Below are 17,510 nucleotides of genomic sequence, written 5' to 3' on the forward strand. Positions count from 1 at the left end.
GTTGCCTGTTTATTTGCTTGTTGAAATAAATGACTTTTTATTTTTAGTCAATTTTTGTGTAACACAGTCATAGTCAGGCAATTTCCAAGTCGGGATTTTTTCCATTTTTGTGCAGTTTCGGATATCTGCCAGTTCTTTCACACAGGACTTCAATTTATTTTATTTTATTTTTGGACTCGGTTCCTGTTGTTAATGCTGCATTTTTAAAAATATTACTTTAGTGTCGTATGCTTTAAATATAAAAGTACAATAATAACTTTTCATTTGTAAATTTTTCATTTGCAGTTTATGCTTAGTTCCTGTTAAGTGGCTTGTGTTCCACTAGATGGCACTCTAATCCTTTTTGTAACAGAACACTTGAGGTAGGTTCTATGTGTGCAAGCATGTAGCCATGCAGTAAATTATTCTTGTAAATAAATATTAGTGCTTGGAAAAATTTCTATTTTTATAAGTTGGTCATTTTTTTTTTGTGCAAATAAAATTGGATATGATTTAACTGTTAAATGATACTTAAAGTCAATTTGTGTTATTTTAGAAGAACTGGGGTATCCAACTCCAGGCCTGGTGGGCCGCAGTGGCTGCAGATTTTCATTCTAACCGTCTTCCTAATCAGTGCCCCAGTTTTCACTGCTAATGAAGTCCTTTTCCCTTCTTTTTAGCAGCCCTGTTTTTAAGGATTCAGCTCTCTGAATTGATTTGTTTCTTCATTAAATGGCAGCCAAACAGAAATGAGATGTGAAACAAGCCGACAGATGACCAGCTAAACTGGAACGTCAAACTCCAACCAGTTTCTTAATAAGAAGCCGATTATTTAAGCCGTTACTGAATATCAGGACTTGTTTCTGCTCTCCTTCTGCCACAACAGGCTGTTGATTTTCTGTTTTTTCCGAGACCACCGTCGAGATGTTTTGGTGACCTGAGCAGACCGACATGACCGAGACCCTCGCCTTTCTTTATTTTCAGGTGAGCTGGTCATGTGGCGCCTTGTTTTGTGTCTCAGCTGCTCATTTAAGGAAAAAGAAATAACTAAGGGGGTCTGAGTCACGTCAGTTAAAACTGAGGCAAAACAAGTGAATCAGCAGCAAAAGTGGCTCACTGATGAAGGAGATGGTTAGAATGAAAACCTGCAGCCACTTCGGCCCACCAGGCCTGGAGTAGGACACCCCTGAAGTAGAACAACAACTCCACTCGCGTCAGTCAGAGACATCAGATGTGTTTTTTTGTTCTTTATGCAAAGTAAAATTTGTCTGCAGTACTTTAATAGATGAAGCACAATGCAGCGCACTACCTTCAGCGTGGGAAAGGCGCTATATAAATATAACGTATTATTACTGAATGGAAAATTACTGGACACAGACAATGGTATTGTGCATTTATTGGCGTGCTTTGTGATTGTTAACTTTTTAGAGAGTATTGTCATGTAGTGCCACCAGCCCAGCAGTTATCTTACTTACAGGCTGTGTCCTGATTTTCATGTGCTCATCCATTTATTCATTTTTTTAACTAGTTTTGTCCATGGTGGTGTCATGAGCAGTGGCACACCATTTTTGGGGTCCTGAACCTTGAACTATTATGGGTGCTCCCTTCGCAACCAGCAACGAGGTCTACTGTACATAACCCGTGTTCTCGTCTTCAGTGGGTTTGTTCCAAAACGGATCACCACAACTTTTTAAAAAATGGAACCACTGCATCTCAAATTTTGGTTAAAATTGCAGTAATAGTGAATTACACTGTATTATTAATATTATCCATCCATCCATCCATCCATCCATTTTCCAACCCGCTGAATCCGAACACAGGGTCACGGGGGTCTGCTGGAGCCAATCCCAGCCAACACAGGGCACAAGGCAGGAACCAATCCTGGGCAGGGTGCCAACCCACCGCAGATTATTAATATTATTATTTTTTTTATTTATTAAAAACCTCTTTTCATACAGTGGACACCCATATCTTTAAAGCAGTCGCTTCAGGGGCCACTCCAGGATTAGGGGTTCCTGAAGCTTAAGCAGATCCGCCACTGGTCATGAGAGCTGGAGCCAAGTGGACGCCCGTCTATCACAGACCACTCTCGTGTTGTGTTTTCGTGCTCACGACTACGCTGGGCTATAAAGGTCCAGTCTGGGCTCACACATTTCTCGCTGGGATAATAAAATGTTTGCCTCACCAAACCGAAGCCTTAAATTGCATTTGGGTTTTAGTGATTTGCTTTGCTTCTCGTCTCATCCTGGCAGATCAAACCCACCGAGAACGGGATGCCAATATTGCATGGAGCGCCAGTCTGTGGGTTGGGAGGTTGACGGTGGAGGGGAGGAAATCGAGGAAAACTCCACTGAATGTTCTACTAGGTAATCAATGGATTTGCCAGCCTTGAAGGTTTTAGTTCAGCCAGGGCCACAGGGGGGCGCCACAGCTGAATGGGTTTCACTTGTGTTTGCTTCATGGTGGTAACTGAATTGAGGGTAGGAATCTGTTTTTCCCAGCACTAATATGTGGGTGTCCTTGCAAGGGTCCGCGTCTCCTGTTGAAGTTTCTAAACTGATTTCTTCTCTGGGTTTGTGTTGAGTTGGCTACTGAGGCTCACATTCCTCCTCTAATGAATCTTCATTTTATCATTTATGTGCCTGTCTGATTCGCTTCCACCTTTATGTTCACAAGTGATTGTCACACGTGGTCTGTTCCCATCTGAATGTCATATTTGGGGTGCGTTAGTCACACGGTGTCACAGTAAGTTTGGGTCCAGCGCCATCGTAGAATTAATTAATCGTTGTTTACAGCCTTCTACAGAGTAGAGGAGGCAATCCATTTTAGTGGAAGTTGCACACCGGCAGTTCTCGAGTTCAGTCCCGGCGACCCGCGTGGCTGAAGGTTTTTGTTCCAGAGAGTTTCATAACAAGTCTCCTGTCTTAACAAATCTCATTGTATAATACACTCATTTTAGGAGATATTGAGGCGCTGTGAGATTTAAGCCAGTGTCACCTTACCTGGTTTGTAGTCGGTGGGGAAGTCGCACTTGACACCCACTGTTGACACGACTAGAATCCACTGGGAATGTCAAATTATACGACGACGTAATGACTTTCCAGCAAAGTTTCACGTTCCCAAAGTATCGTGAACTCGCTCGCTCCTTTTTCTGACGGCCAGTAACGTGTAGCAGTGCAGAGCCCAGTGCCCGTGTGAAGCCTTTACTGGTAGAGAGAGTTCAGCCACAATCTTTATGTCAAACACGCGACATCAGACAGACGAGACTCTCTTCTCTTTGAGACATCCAAAAGACCCTCCTTCTCCATTCCTCATTGCTGCATAATGTGCATTGTACATTCGGCTGAACGCTCTTTGTTGAGTCCCCCCAATGACTTGAGACAAAGTCTGACCTGCTGGATTTCGTCAAAGCGATGATTTGAATCCACCTCTTGACTACACGCCTAAACGAATCACTGAAGAAGGTCGACATTAAATAACGTGCCAAGCCAGAAGAGCCACAGCATTTTAGCATATAGCACATCCATAAACGGCAACGTTTACCTAAAATCACTATGGCAGTAGACAGAATGTAGTGGACAGGAGCACATCTCAAACGCGTGGAGCCAAGTAGCCACTGCCTCTTCTGTCACAAGGCTCATTAAAATGTTGAAATTGATCATTGATCTTCAGTTACCTTGAGCGCCTTTATTGATAACAGCAATTTTATTATCTCCCAGCGTCACATCTTTTCTTTAGTTTCTTTTGCTGGCTCCCTTAAACCCTGACGGTGATGTGAAGTGCACGGACTGGAGGAACTGGTGTCGAGTGTTTTAGGAAGAAGCCCTGTGGGTTGAGTCTTTGCAGCGCAGGATTTCTCCCACAGTTCACTACAAACGTTTTAACAAGTTGTTCCCTGATGTGAAATCTTGTTTGAGAATATTAGTGTTTCTTGGTTCAAAAATGTCACGTCTGAGCTGTTTTACAAAGTGTGTGTGACCGCGAGACGCAGATCAATACTCGACTCAACTGTCCTGGCTTGAAAAATGGACGTATCTGGTAAGTTTATAAATCTTTTGCTTTCTCTCTGTACCTGTGCCCTGTTAACTTCAATGTAAAACACCAAGATGGGCAATAATTGTTTTTTTAAATTTGAAGAAATTGCTGGACTTTGGAACAGAGCTTCACATGGTAAGAGTGTATATGCCTTGTTTGTAAATCAGAAAATGATGAATAATTAAATAATAAGAAACAACCTCAACTTGGAAAAATCCCAGACTTGTCCTTTAATCTGTGTTTGTTCCTTCAGGGTCTCCTCGTAGCTCAGACCTCTCAGTCCTGAATCAGCCAAGTCGCTTCTCTCCGGACCTCCTCTGGTGCTGCTATGTCTTGTGCTTCGTCAGGTACTTCACCGTAGATTTCCAAGTCTGTTTTGGATGGCCGTCTAGTTGTAGAAGCCATCGTCTTCTTTTCAGCTTCAGTTCCCTGCCGGACGTTCTCCGCAAGGCTTTCCTCGATGTTTGGTGGAATCCATTGTTCTCTGCACTCGCACCATGTTTCACTGTCTGTGTAAAAGTTGTGTGGGAGCCAACTGTGCTGCCACACCCTCTGAGGTGTCACTTGAGGTAACACACTGTGTATTAGTGTCATAATGGTGAGAAAAAGGTGATTCACAAAGGAAGACCCCAAAGCATCACAGATCCAGCCCGCAACTGAACTTTCAGCAAAGGGGGCACCTGTCCTCAAACGTGGATCCTCTTTACCTCCATCGAAACCTTTTGTGATTTGTGGCCAGAGAGTAGGAGTTGGACTTCACCTGCCAACAGCACTTAGTTCCAAAATGCTTTTGTGTGTGTGTGTGTGCGCGATGAGATGGCAGGTCCGGTTACCTTCTGGTGGCCCCCCATGAATTGTTAGTGGGGGAGGGGGGGGCACTCTGATATCATTTGCTAGCCTTTGAGTTGAAATTTCAAAACTTCAGTCAGTTGCTTAGAGGAGCCCATGGCTGTCAAGTGTTACACAATGATGGAGGCCACATTGAATGTATTCAGCTCACCAGCTGCCATGTCCTCGTAGCAATTCTCGACCAGGCAAACAACGAACAGGCTGAACCAAACCAGACTGATGAGCTAGTGAGTTAAGTCAAACCGGACTAGAATCTAAAAAGAGGAGCCAAGCCCTGCTAATTAACTAACACTAACGAGCTGAGCCAGACCAGTCTAAGAGGCTAAGGGCTCCTTTATACTTCACGCTCAGAACGCGTACGCACACACATCATGGCTGCCACGCGTTCTCAGTGTTCATTTGACTCATCCTCTGAGCAGGTCCTCAGAAATGAACACGATGTGTGCGCGAGTCACAGTCCCAGCAAAAACTCGGGGGGCGCAGTGTGATAAAAGTCAGAATGTGACGTCAGAGTCTCTGTTTACTATCTACATGTGACAGAAAGACGCTTTGAGGATCCTACAAGATCGGTGTGCGCATCTCGATGTTTGATGTGTTGAAGTAAAATGCCGACATACAAATGCATTTGTAGTGCTTTTATATGCAAGCGTCGCATATTCCCCATCGTAATTGTACGATACATTTTAAAAATCTCAAATACCTCTGCTGTCTATTTTTTGCACCTTTACAATACCATCAGAATGTACGACGGCGTATTTGAGCCACAGAGAAAAAAAGTTAGGGACACAGTGAAAAGGTCAATTTTGTGATTAAAGTGGGAAGTTTGGCTTAAATCTCGAAATGTCCACTTTAACCTTGTAGTTTACTTTATCATTAAAGCAGACCGTCGTAAACGTCATCTTAAACCGACCCAGTTGTTAGTCACTACCTGCTTCTGGGGCTTCCTCCTGACCTGACAGGAACAATCGCCACGCAGAACACGTTACATTTGTGATGTCCCAGCTCTCTGCACATTAAGGCCGGGTTTATACTTCACACAACGCGACGCAACGAAAGCTGCAGCAGACACTACTGCTACACAAGTGTTTTACTGTTTATAACCACGCGTGTACTTTACTTAAATCTGGAGGAATCCAGCAGGTGGCACTGCGAGATATCATCACGGTGACAACAGGTTCGACTTCTCCGTGTTGTGAATTTCCTGAAACATCCATTAAATTCCAATGACACCTTGCCAAGATATCTCTGAAAAGGATGTTTAATGATTAAGTCCATCAATCCAGGGATGTGTCCATTCCAGCAAGCATTGGGCACGAGGCAGAAACAAACCCTGGATGGGGCATCCGCTCATCGCAAGGTGAATACAAGCATTCACATACTGTACACTGGCGTCATTTTAGTGTCACCAAATCTACATATCTTTGGAAGGAAACCCAGCAGGAAAACATGAAAACTCCAGGCAGGGAATACAAGGGACGTGACTCCCTGCGAGACAGCAGTGCCACCGCTCCGTCACCGTGTCACCCCCATGTGTGTATTTATTAACAGTATTATTTAAATGAAATTAACAGTTTATCTGTAAAATGTAACAAACAGTGCATCCAGAAAGTATTCCCAGCGCTTCATCACTTTTTCCACATTTTGTTATGTTACAGCCTTATTCCAAAATGGATTAAATTCATTTTTTTCCTCAGAATTCTACACACAACACCCCATAATGACAACGTGAAAAAAGTTTGAGATTTTCACAAATTTATTAAAAATAAAAAAACTGAGAAATCCCATGTCCATAAGTATTCACAGCCTTTGCCATGAAGCTCAAACTTCAGCTCAGGTGCCTCCTGTGTCCCCTGATCATCCTTGAGATGTTTCTGCAGCTTCATTGGAGTCCACCTGTGGTAAATTCAGTTGACTGGACCTGATTTAGAAAGACACACACCTGTCTATAGAAGGTCCCACAGTTGACAGTTCATGTCAGACCACAAACCAAGCATGAAGTCAAAGGAATTGTCTGTAGACCTCCGAGACAGGATTGTCTCGAGGCACAAATCTGGGGAAGGTTACAGAAAAATTTCTGCTGCTTTGAAGGTCCCAATGAGCACAGTGGCCTCCATCATCCGTAACTGGAAGAAGTTCGAAACCACCAGGACTCTTCCTAGAGCTGGCCGGCCATCTAAACTGAGTGATCGGGGGAGAAGGGCCTTAGTCAGGGAGGTGACCAAGAACCCGATGGTCACTCTGTCAGAGCTCCAGAGGTCCTGTGTGGAGAGAGGAGAACCTTCCAGAAGGACAACCATCTCTGCAGCAATCCACCAATAAGTCCTGTATGGTAGAGTGGCCACATGGAAACCACTCCTTAGTAAAAGACACATGGTAGACCTCCTGGAGTTTGCCAAAAGGCACCTGAAGGACTCTCAGACCATGAGAAAGAAAATTCTCTGGTCTGATGAGACAAAGATTGAACTCTTTGGTGTGAATGCCAGGCGTCACATTTGGAGGAAACCAGGCACCGCTCATCACCAGGCCAATACCATCCCTACAGTGAAGCATGGTGGTGGCAGCATCATGCTGTGGGGAACTGGGAGACTAGTCAGGATAAAGGGAAAGATGACTGCAGCAATGTACAGAGACATCCTGGATGAAAACCTGCTCCAGAGCGCTCTTGACCTCAGACTGGGGCGATGGTTCATCTTTCAGCAGGACAACGACCCTAAGCACACAGCCAAGATATCAAAGGAGTGGCTTCAGGACAACTCTGTGAATGTCCTTGAGTGGCCCAGCCAGAGCCCAGACTTGAATCTGATTGAACATCTCTGGAGAGATCTTAAAATGGCTGTGCACCGACGCTTCCCATCCAACCTGATGGAGCTTGAGAGGTGCTGCAAAGAGGAATGGGCCAAACTGGCCAAGGATAGGTGTGCCAAGCTTGTGGCATCATATTCAACAAGACTTGAGGCTGGAATTGCTGCCAAAGGGGCATCGGCAAAGTATTGAGCAAAGGCTGTGAATACTTATGGACATGGGATTTCTCAGTTTGTTTATTTTTAATAGGTTTGCAAAAATCTCAAGTAATCTTTTTTCACGTTGTCATTATGGGATGTTGTGTGTAGAATTCTGAGGAAAAAAATGAATTTAATCCATTTTGGAATAAGGCTGTAAGATAACAAAATGTGGAAAAAGTGATGAAGCGCTGGGAATACTTTCCGGATGACCTGTAAATATACAGATGACACCATAATGATAAATAGACTGTATATGTTTGCTGCTAATGTATGTCTTTATGCATATACAGTATGTATTTCCATTTGTACATTTGCATACAGGTGTAAAAAATGTGCGCATAGGAGTCTCAACCAGATGTCTTCCAATATTACAAACCCTGTCTGCTCAGTGCCAACGTGTTCTGTAAAAATACAAACCCCTTTGACTCGCTTGGGCTTTCAGTCTGCACTTTGCTGTTTGTCACTTTTGTTGCGATTCTCTTGTGCTGGACTTCCATCACCTTAAACAAATGTCTGCTGACCGTATCTGACACTCGCCGCCGGTCTTGTCAAATTATTTGTACAATTCTTCTCGTTTTTTTTTTTTTGTCATTTCTTGTCAAGGTGAAGCCTTCAGTCTCAGCCTGGTTGTTGTAATGGAGGCAGCTGCTGTCTGCTCTGCCCTTCCATTAAGTGGATTCAGGCGCAGAAAGAAGAAAAAACACGAGGGTATAGCAGCTTTAAACGTTGGGCAACGCCAACTTTAACTTATATGTCATGCTTGGTCATCAATGCGGATCTTTGGAAAAATGAGATGCTTCCCGAATTGTGCAAAATTTATTACTAATTGAAAAACCAAAAGTCAATAATTCAGATTGATACCGACGCGATTAGCCTTTAAGTGTTTATCCAGAATATAAACTGAAAAGAATACAAAATCTGTGTCTTTTAGTGATTTGGACAGGAAGATCACAGCTTGGGCAATGTTACAAACAAAAAACGAAAAAGAAGCTCATTAAGAAAAGAATTCCAGCTTCTGATTTTGAAAATAAAATGAATGCACACTGAAGGACAATACAGTAATCCCTCGCTACTTTGCGGTTCACTTTTCGCGGATTCGCAACTTCGCGGATTTTATATGTAAGCATATCTAAATACATAACGCGGATTTTTCGCTGCTTCACGGGTTTCTGCGGACAATGGGTCTTTTTACTTCTGGTATTTGCTTCCTCAGTTGGTTTGCCCAGTTGATTTCATACAAGAGATGCTATTGGCGGATGGCTGAGAAGCTACCCAATCAGAGCACGCAGTTAAGTTCCTGTGTGCTGCTGATTGGCTCAGCGACGGAGTGGTGCATTAATCAGGAAGTCTCATCTCACTCATTCATCATTAACGTGCTAATGCTTCAGGGGCCGTGCCCAAGCGCCAACAGAAGATGCAAATGATTGCAGAAAAGGTAAAAGTTTTGGATATGTTGAAGGAAGGGAACAGCTACACCGCTGCAGGACATCGATTCTTTTTATTTAAAAAGGAGGAAAAGCATATAAGATCTACAGCCGCAGTGTCCTTTAACCAGGGTGCAAAACGAGTTGCAAGTGGATGTGATAAGGCAGTAGTCTGGATGGAATCTGCTTTAGGAATCTTTGTAACAAGGTCGACGACGTCATGACCGCCTACAAGCTGCTACGTGTACTTCGCTATACAGTAAGTGTAAACTTATCTACCGATTTCATATTGCTTAGCAGTTGTCCCTGTTATTAATAGAGTAAATGGTGGGTTGTAAACAATACAGGGAGGGTTTAAAAACGTCCAAATACACGTTAAATAATGAAATAAATATGGTGTCCCTACTTCACGGAAATTCAGTTATCGCAGTCGGCCTTGGAACCTATCTCCCGCGATAAGATTACTGTAATAGTAAATTTTATAAAATATTCACAAAGTAAGGTACACTGAAGAAGTCATAAAATGAGATGTTCCTCAATTTACTTTTAATTCCATTGGAATGGGAGAAAATGTTTGTAAAAGAAGCAGAACATTAATATAACAATATTCTACTGCGCCCATTAAAAGTCTGCACCCCCTTGGATGTTTTCCTTTTTTCTTGATTCCCAGTGGATTGAATTTGACTTTTTTGATGCAGCAGATCCCTGCAAAGTGATGTAAAATTACGAGAAATATAAAACACCAAGGCGGCATGGTGGCGCAGTGGGTAGCGCTGCTGCCTCGCAGTTGGGAGACCTGGGGACCTGGGTTCGCTTCCCGGGTCGTCCCTGCGTGGAGTTTGCATGTTCTCCCCGTGTCTGCGTGGGTTTCCTCCCACAGTCCAAAGACATGCTGGTTAGGTGGATTGGCGATTCTAAATTGGCCCTAGTGTGTGCTTGGTGTGTTTGTGTGTGTCCTGCGGTGGGTTGGCACCCTGCCCGGGATTGGTTCCTGCCTTGTGCCCTGTGTTGGCTGGGATTGGCTCCAGCAGACCCCCGTGACCCTGTGTTCGGATTCAGCGGGTTGGAAAATGGATGGATGGATAAAACACCAAATAATTGACGGCATAACATTCACCCCCTTGACGTCAGCATTTAGTAGATGACCACCATGACAGACGTGACTCCGAGACCCCACAACTGCTCCAGCTCGGTCAGGTGTCATGGTGGCCTCGAGTGGACGACCTTTTTCAAGTTCCAGCCACAAATTCTCCATTGGATTGAAAAGCAGACTCTGTTCGGGATGGAGATCTCGGGCATCACAGGAGATTCACGTTGCTGTGAAGTCCTTCCTGTGGAGCTTTGCCTTTCTGCTTGTGCTCGTCGTCTTCTCCCAAGGTGCAGGTTTCTTGCAGACTTCATCAGGTGTTCCTCCAGGATTTCCTTGTATTTTGCTGTCTTTGTTTTCCCCTCACAGGCCTTCCAGGCCCTGCTGCAGAGAAGCTTCTATTCAGTGTTGGCACGTCTGCATGGTGTGACCGAAATGAATGCAAATCCCCTTAAATGAAAGTCTGCAATGTGCACTCTAATGCCAGTGTCTGAATCGTGGAGCTGAGGGGGGAAACCAAGGAAAAAAAAAAAGTGTCTTTGGCCCAAACATTATGGAGGGCACTGTGTATCTGTGTATCATCGGTATAGTAATTAAAAGAAATATATCTATTGACTCTCTCTCTCTCTCTATTTTTTATATATATATATATATATATATATATATATATATATATATATATATTCACGGCATTCGTAGTCTGAATCACAATCTGATTGTATGGGTGGTTACCTACCAGGTAACGCTTGTGGTTGGTCAGCAAGTTGGCTAACATCCGCCATGGTGCCCTCAGTTTGTGAGGAGCAGATCATAGAATGGTTGAAATAGTTTACTGTCAAATAATGCAAAGAGTACGTGACACGTGTTTCGCCCTCATTCTGGGCTCATTAGGCGTACACACTCACTGCACCCCCCTCTCGGGGAATTGAACCTCGGTATATATATATATATATCTCCATCCATCCATTTTCCAACCCGCTGAATCCGAACACAGGGTCACGGGGGTCTGCTGGAGCCAATCCCAGCCAACCCAGGGCACAAAGCAGGAACCAATCCCGGGCAGGGTGCCAACCCACCACAGATAATAATAATGATACCAATTATAAGCTAGAAAAGTGGTTTAAAATATCCATCCATCCCGCTATATTCTAACTACAGGGTCACGGGGGTTTGCTGGAGCCAATCCCAGCCTACACAGGGCAGGAATAAATCCCCAGGCAGGGTGCCAACCCACCGCAGCTCTCTCTCTCTCTTTATATATATGTACGCCTGATGAGCCCAGAATTAGGGCGAAACACGTGTCGCATACTCTTTGCATTATTTGACAGTAAATTATTTCAACCATTCTATGATCTGCTTCTTGCAACTGAAAGAGGGCACCGTGGCGGATGTTAGCCGACTTGCTGACCAACCACAAGCGTTACCTGGTAGGTAACCACCCATACAATCAGATTGTGATTCAGACTACGAATGCAGTGAATGTAATTACGCCGATCTACATGCTGTCAAATGAATGTACCACACGCCGTGGCACAACGCTAGGGGCTTCGCCTCTGGAACTGACGTCCGAGGTTCAATTCCCTTAGAGGGAGTGCAGTAGAGTGTGTATGCCTGATGAGCCCAGAATTAGGGCGAAACACGTGTCGCATACTCTTTGCATTATTTGACAGTAAACTATTTCAACCATATATATATATATATATATATATATATATATATATATATATATATAAAATCCAAAGCCTAATAGTGCAACAGTTAAATACTTAAAGGTTGAGAAACGCTATATTAGGGGTTGCCACAGCGGATCATCCTTCATATTTTAAATTATAAACTAAAAAATATCAAGAACTCACGTCTTGCAAGACGGGACTTTGTGCCAAGAGATTTAACCAGGCCTGGGGCCGGAAATAAAAGACAAAGAGCAGGACAGCTGCTGTACAGCCTTTTAAATGTTTGAAGCGCCATGCGAGATGAAGATCACACGGCAGTAGCAGCAGCAGCTGATCGAGCAAAGAGGAGGTGGAAAAAAAACTATTTGTTTCCCATTGTGTCGCCGTTTAAGAGGGTTTCAGAGAAGTGACCGCATCTCCTTGGGGTGTGTTCAGCACCCCCTGTGTGTAGCACAGGCAGGAGAGGTTGGCGAGAGAAGTGAGCAGGGGGCAAAGTTTCTGCACTTTTATATTGTTGTTGGAAATGGTGAAGGCGGGAGGAGTAGTAATTGGGCATTAAAAAGTTGATACAACACTGGGAAAATTGTATCGCAAATGAAGGTGGCCATGTAGAAAAGTGATGTAATTTGTTTTTGAAATTCTTAATAAACAGAGTTAAAAAAAAATATGCAGAAACTTTTTGAACATCCCTCCTGTGTGTATATATATTTTTTTTTTTTTTTTTTTTTTAATGGGTCATAAGGGCAATATGTACAGTGATAAAAGAATAGGCTCCTCCCACCTGTGGAGTCCCCCAGGGATCCTTGAGCTTAAGTCACCCAGGCTGACAGAGAAGCTGCCGCCATTTAGGTACGACTTGAACCATTCCAGACACGTAGTGTACCTTGAATACCGACATACTGCTCAGGAAGGGCGACGAGGGTGACGTCGTCAAATGTATCAAATGATGCAGTTAGATCTAAAGGCAATAAAACAGCAGGATTGCCAGAGTTGATTATTTCAAGAAAATAACATTGCATACACTTAAGTCGTACTTAACTAGAAAAAAAATGAAAAAACACCAGAACTTAAAAAAGAAAGTAGAAACAAAATAAGACAAAACGTAACAAAGCAGAATTCAACCCCCCAAACCCCCGATAGTATTAATAGATGATCAGTTCATAAGCTATGCATTTAGAAACAAAGTTAGATTCAATTAAAGCCATACGCATTTTCAATAAAGACCTTGGAGCTCCTCATCTGCTCTTTGCAGTGGCCAAAAGTCAAACGCACCACCCAACGAAGCGATGAACGCGCATCACCGCGAACAAGTGTCCACTGCGCCGGAAGTCATGTCCTTTTATTCTGTGGATCTCGGGAGCGGCGAGCGGAAGTGGGCGGGGTTTCTCGCGCCAGTGAATCGTTGCCCGCCTAGCTGCTGGTGCTGCTCGCCTGCCCTCGCCGGGGTTGCGCTGCGATTGTCCGGTGTGGTGTGAGCGGCGCTTCGCGGACCTGTTGCTCGAGTCTCACGGCAGGTTCCGGAGGCGGACTCTCGTGCTTCATGGCTCTGCTAGACCTTGTATTTCATTTTGTGTAGAAAAAGAAAAAAAAAGTCAGCGGTCTAAAGAAGACAAGCGCTGGGTCGAAGGGAGCTACGAGACGTCGGTGACCTGTTTTTGTTTTTCTACTAATCTGAAGCTGAGTCGCTGCGCTGGGGATTCATTTGGAAATTCTTTTCTCTTCTTTATTTTTTTGAATTGGAGGTAAGCGTGTCGGCGATGACGAGCGGTGTGTTAAGCGGTGCTCGTATGCGAGTCCCGTTGAACTCGCGTTTCACGGCTTGCGTAGCCCTTGTTATCCCCGAGCCATTGTGCGCCCATTTCGTTTTTTCCGCCTCTTTTTGCTCTTCGTTGTGTTTGCGGCGATGGGAGTTTCACGGGGGTGATGAGCGAGCGTACCTGTTTTTTTATTATTGTGATTACTATTTACCCACGGTGGTCTTGTAAGATCGAGTCATTGCCTTGTGTACTTTTAAAGGGGCTTACGCGGCGCCCCTCGTTCAGTAAAGCGACGGAGCAACTCGGCCAGGTGTTGAAGTTCAGAGAATGCTCTGCTCCGCTAGGTTACGTGCGACGCTGCTTTGTTGTTTTATCACCGTTTTAAAAGGTGAACACCGGGTTCGAAGTTGACTGGTTTCGCCGTGTCCTGTTACTCCTTTTTAATCTCCCTTTTCAAGGGTCAGTGACTGCGTTGCAATCAGCCGCCAGCAGGTTGCTTCGGTTTGGTCCACGTCGTCCTTACAGGTGAAATCACGCCATTGTCTCCAGTGGCCTGCGCATTTTATAGTGGCACTCGATTGAAACGCTTGGCAGTCTTAATCAGAGGCGTAAATGCCGATCACTTCAATTCATTTTTTAATTTGACACTCAGATTATAAACATCGAAATGCTTCGAACACCCCCCCCCCCCCCCCGTTAAAGCTGACAATTACGGCCTAAAGGGACAGATTATAGTGCCTTTCATAGAGAGCTGTTCTTGGGCGAGACTCGGGTGGAGAACTGTCTGCATTTTGATATCAGCAACACCAAGGAAGTGCATCTTGACAGGCTGCTCATGGTAAAGGTGCTCACTGCTGCAAGTACTGTACTTGGGGGTGTACATCAAGACACAGGGGGGCTATAGAAGAAAAGACTGCAGGATTAGATACCGTGATCCTCTAAGGTGGCATCCTTCACATAAGGTGTTTCCTCACCACTGGAATTTTTTTCAGGGACCAGGCCCTGGTTCACTTATGGTCCCGTGCCAGTTTTCTGTGTTGTGTTCCTACTGCAAAAAGGAAAAAGTGGAGCGATATTGGGAGTTCACACACCTTATAGCCTAGAAGTGGATTGCAACTTCATGGGGTAGACTGTTGCTTCAGTGTGGTGCATGGCTCAGCGCACCAGGTAGGCGGCAGTGAAGAGTGATGCAGGGCGAAGTGTGGCACTCCCAAGCGCCTTGAGCATGGGAAAGGCGCTATATGTATAAATGTATTCTTCTCATTATCTTTATTGATAACTCTCCATAGTCTGAACTACAAACACAGTTGTAAGATGGCAACCAATCGACAGAATTCATTGTCCAAGCCCCACCCACAGTAGTTCCTGTTTGAACAAAAAGTACACATCCTGGAGTAGGAACTAAGAGGAGAACCAGGAACAACAAATAGCCCGTGTTGCTGTGGTGGGAATGTTACAGCGCATTGCCGCACCCACCACATGACAAGATGGCTTGGGTTACTGGATGGCAACCCCCCTAGGCAGACACGCGGTCCAGTCTCACCTTCAATGTGCTGCCACCAGGTGTTACGTGGGCGTCCCCTTGGCCTGGCCCAGCCACTCGGGTCTTCAGCAGTGAGTCGGATCACACTTGGGGAATCGCATCACATAGTTGTAGTGTCATACCTGACGCTCCCTCACAATGCAGGTCATGTGCCTCCTACTGGACTCCATGAGCGACACAAATTCAAACCAGTGGTACCTGAGGATCCTCCGAAGAGACAAAGTACTGAAGGAGTCCGTCTCGGGTCACTGGATAACGTCCATGTCTCACAACCACATAGCAAGACAGGAAGCACCAGGACTGTAAAGACTTGGACCTTCGTCCTTTTGCTAAAATATCAGGAGTGTCGCACTCCCCTTGTCAGTGACCCCATGACCCCCCCATGCTGTCCCAATCCGTCTACTTACACTAGGACTGGGCAGTATAGTTCATTTTTGATTCTATTTGATATTTAATACAGAATCCAATATTACAGTATTCAGCTCTTCTTTTGTTTAATGTCCACAACGTCTCCACCACACTAAGTGTGTTTTTGGTGACTCTACCCATGTTGCCTTGTGGTGATGAGCGAAAATCCGAAGAGGAAGCATCTGGAGAAGGTAGGGTTTGCTCTGCAGTTTGCATATGGCTTAATTTTTCCCAGTTTAACAGTTCAAACAGTACCATTTAACAGTAAAACATGCCATCCAGACCCGTACATCTGCTTCGTGCCCTCTGTAGCACAATGGGCTCCAGAGTTCCATAAAGTGCTGTCTTGTCACATACTGTACGAGTGAACTGGCAGCAGGTGGAAGGAGGTGACGGCTGCAATGACTTCCAAAACACCCCTGGCACCTGCCCAGTAAATACAGCTGCACTAACCCACACTTCGCTCCACTAGTGAGATGTCCATTTCTGTCGCTGACACAGGGCAAGCAGGAGTGAAAATGGCAGCCTTCGTGTTTTTTTTGGTCTGCATTATTAAATTATTAAACAGTTATGGGGGTAAACTATATTAACCGGCCTTTTTATTTTGAGTTTTTTTTTTTTTTTTTGTTCTTTATTTCGCCCTATATGATTTCTTGTATTAGGAACTTGTTAGTTTTCGCATACCCCTTGGGGTCAGAGCGCAGGGTCAGCCATTGTGCAGCACTCCTGGAGCAATTACAGGTTAAGGGTCTTGCTCAAGGGCCCACCAGAGTAGGATCTCTTTTGGCAATGATGGGGATCCGAACTGGCAACCTTCTGGATACCAGCGCAGATCCTTAGCCTCAGAGCCACCACTCCACCCCATTTGTGTTTGTATTTTAGTTTAACAGTTGAATTGATTTTTTTAACAAGGATAATCAACTTTGCGTGTATAGCACACTAAGTTTTCATTAATATTATAAATATGATGTCCTGGTAATCTGTTCACCATGTTACTTTACAAGCAGGTGTTAGTAATCTATATACTATATAATAAAAATGCCAAGGTCTGTGGGTGTTTTGTTCTGCTGAGCAATCTAGTTGGGGGTTTTTGACACGCTGAAAGAGGAATCGTGAGTGTGAGACACATGAGGAGGAATAAAGACACATGAGGCGTGCTGAGAGAGTTTATACTTGCCAATGTTTGAAGGAAAATCGGACAGAAGGTGAGAAAGGCTCCTCAAAAATAATGACAAGAGTCTGAGAAGCAGGCTTTACAGGAACACACTCGCGACAGGAGAGGAAGGACACAAAAATGTGGAGGTAAGGCGCTGAAGGCACACACAGACAGGGCAAGAGAGAGCAAAGATATTTTAATTATTGTCCTACCTGTCTTTGGCAGGCACCGTGGTTAAGAGAATCTCTCATATATCTATATATAATATATCTATCTATTATATAGTGCCTTTCATCTATCTATCTATTATATAGTGCCTTTCATCTATCTATCCATCTATCTCTATTATATAGTGCCTTTCATCTATCTATCATATAGTGCCTTTTATCTATCTATCTATCTATCTATTATATAGTGCCTTTCATCCTATCTATCTATCTATCTATCTAGCCAAATACCACTGATTCGCTCATCACAAAATCTCCTGAACCATGAGGACTTGAAATTTGGAATATAGGTTACCCGCTAAGAAACGTTTTTTAAAAATTTCATATTCCAAGTGTGTTCTGTCTGTATGTCTGTGCACTTTTCACGAGA

The 17,510-nt window shown here is 44.2% G+C and overlaps 1 protein-coding gene across 2 annotated transcripts in view; it reads left to right on the top strand.

The window, feature by feature from the left end:
• The first annotated feature begins 13,440 nt into the window (after positions 1 to 13,440).
• epb41l5 (erythrocyte membrane protein band 4.1 like 5) overlaps positions 13,441 to 17,510 on the top strand; it is a 126,604-nt gene continuing 122,534 nt past the window's right edge. Inside the window, exon 1 of one of the 2 annotated variants that reach the window (XM_028808051.2) lies at positions 13,441 to 13,791. The gene's annotated coding sequence lies outside the window, so the exon portion shown is untranslated. The remainder of the gene's footprint in view (positions 13,792 to 17,510) is intronic. The other variant, XM_051930313.1, reaches the window with a different exon arrangement.

Source organism: Erpetoichthys calabaricus, chromosome 8, assembly GCF_900747795.2.
Source record: "Erpetoichthys calabaricus chromosome 8, fErpCal1.3, whole genome shotgun sequence".
Classification (NCBI taxonomy): domain Eukaryota; kingdom Metazoa; phylum Chordata; class Cladistia; order Polypteriformes; family Polypteridae; genus Erpetoichthys; species Erpetoichthys calabaricus.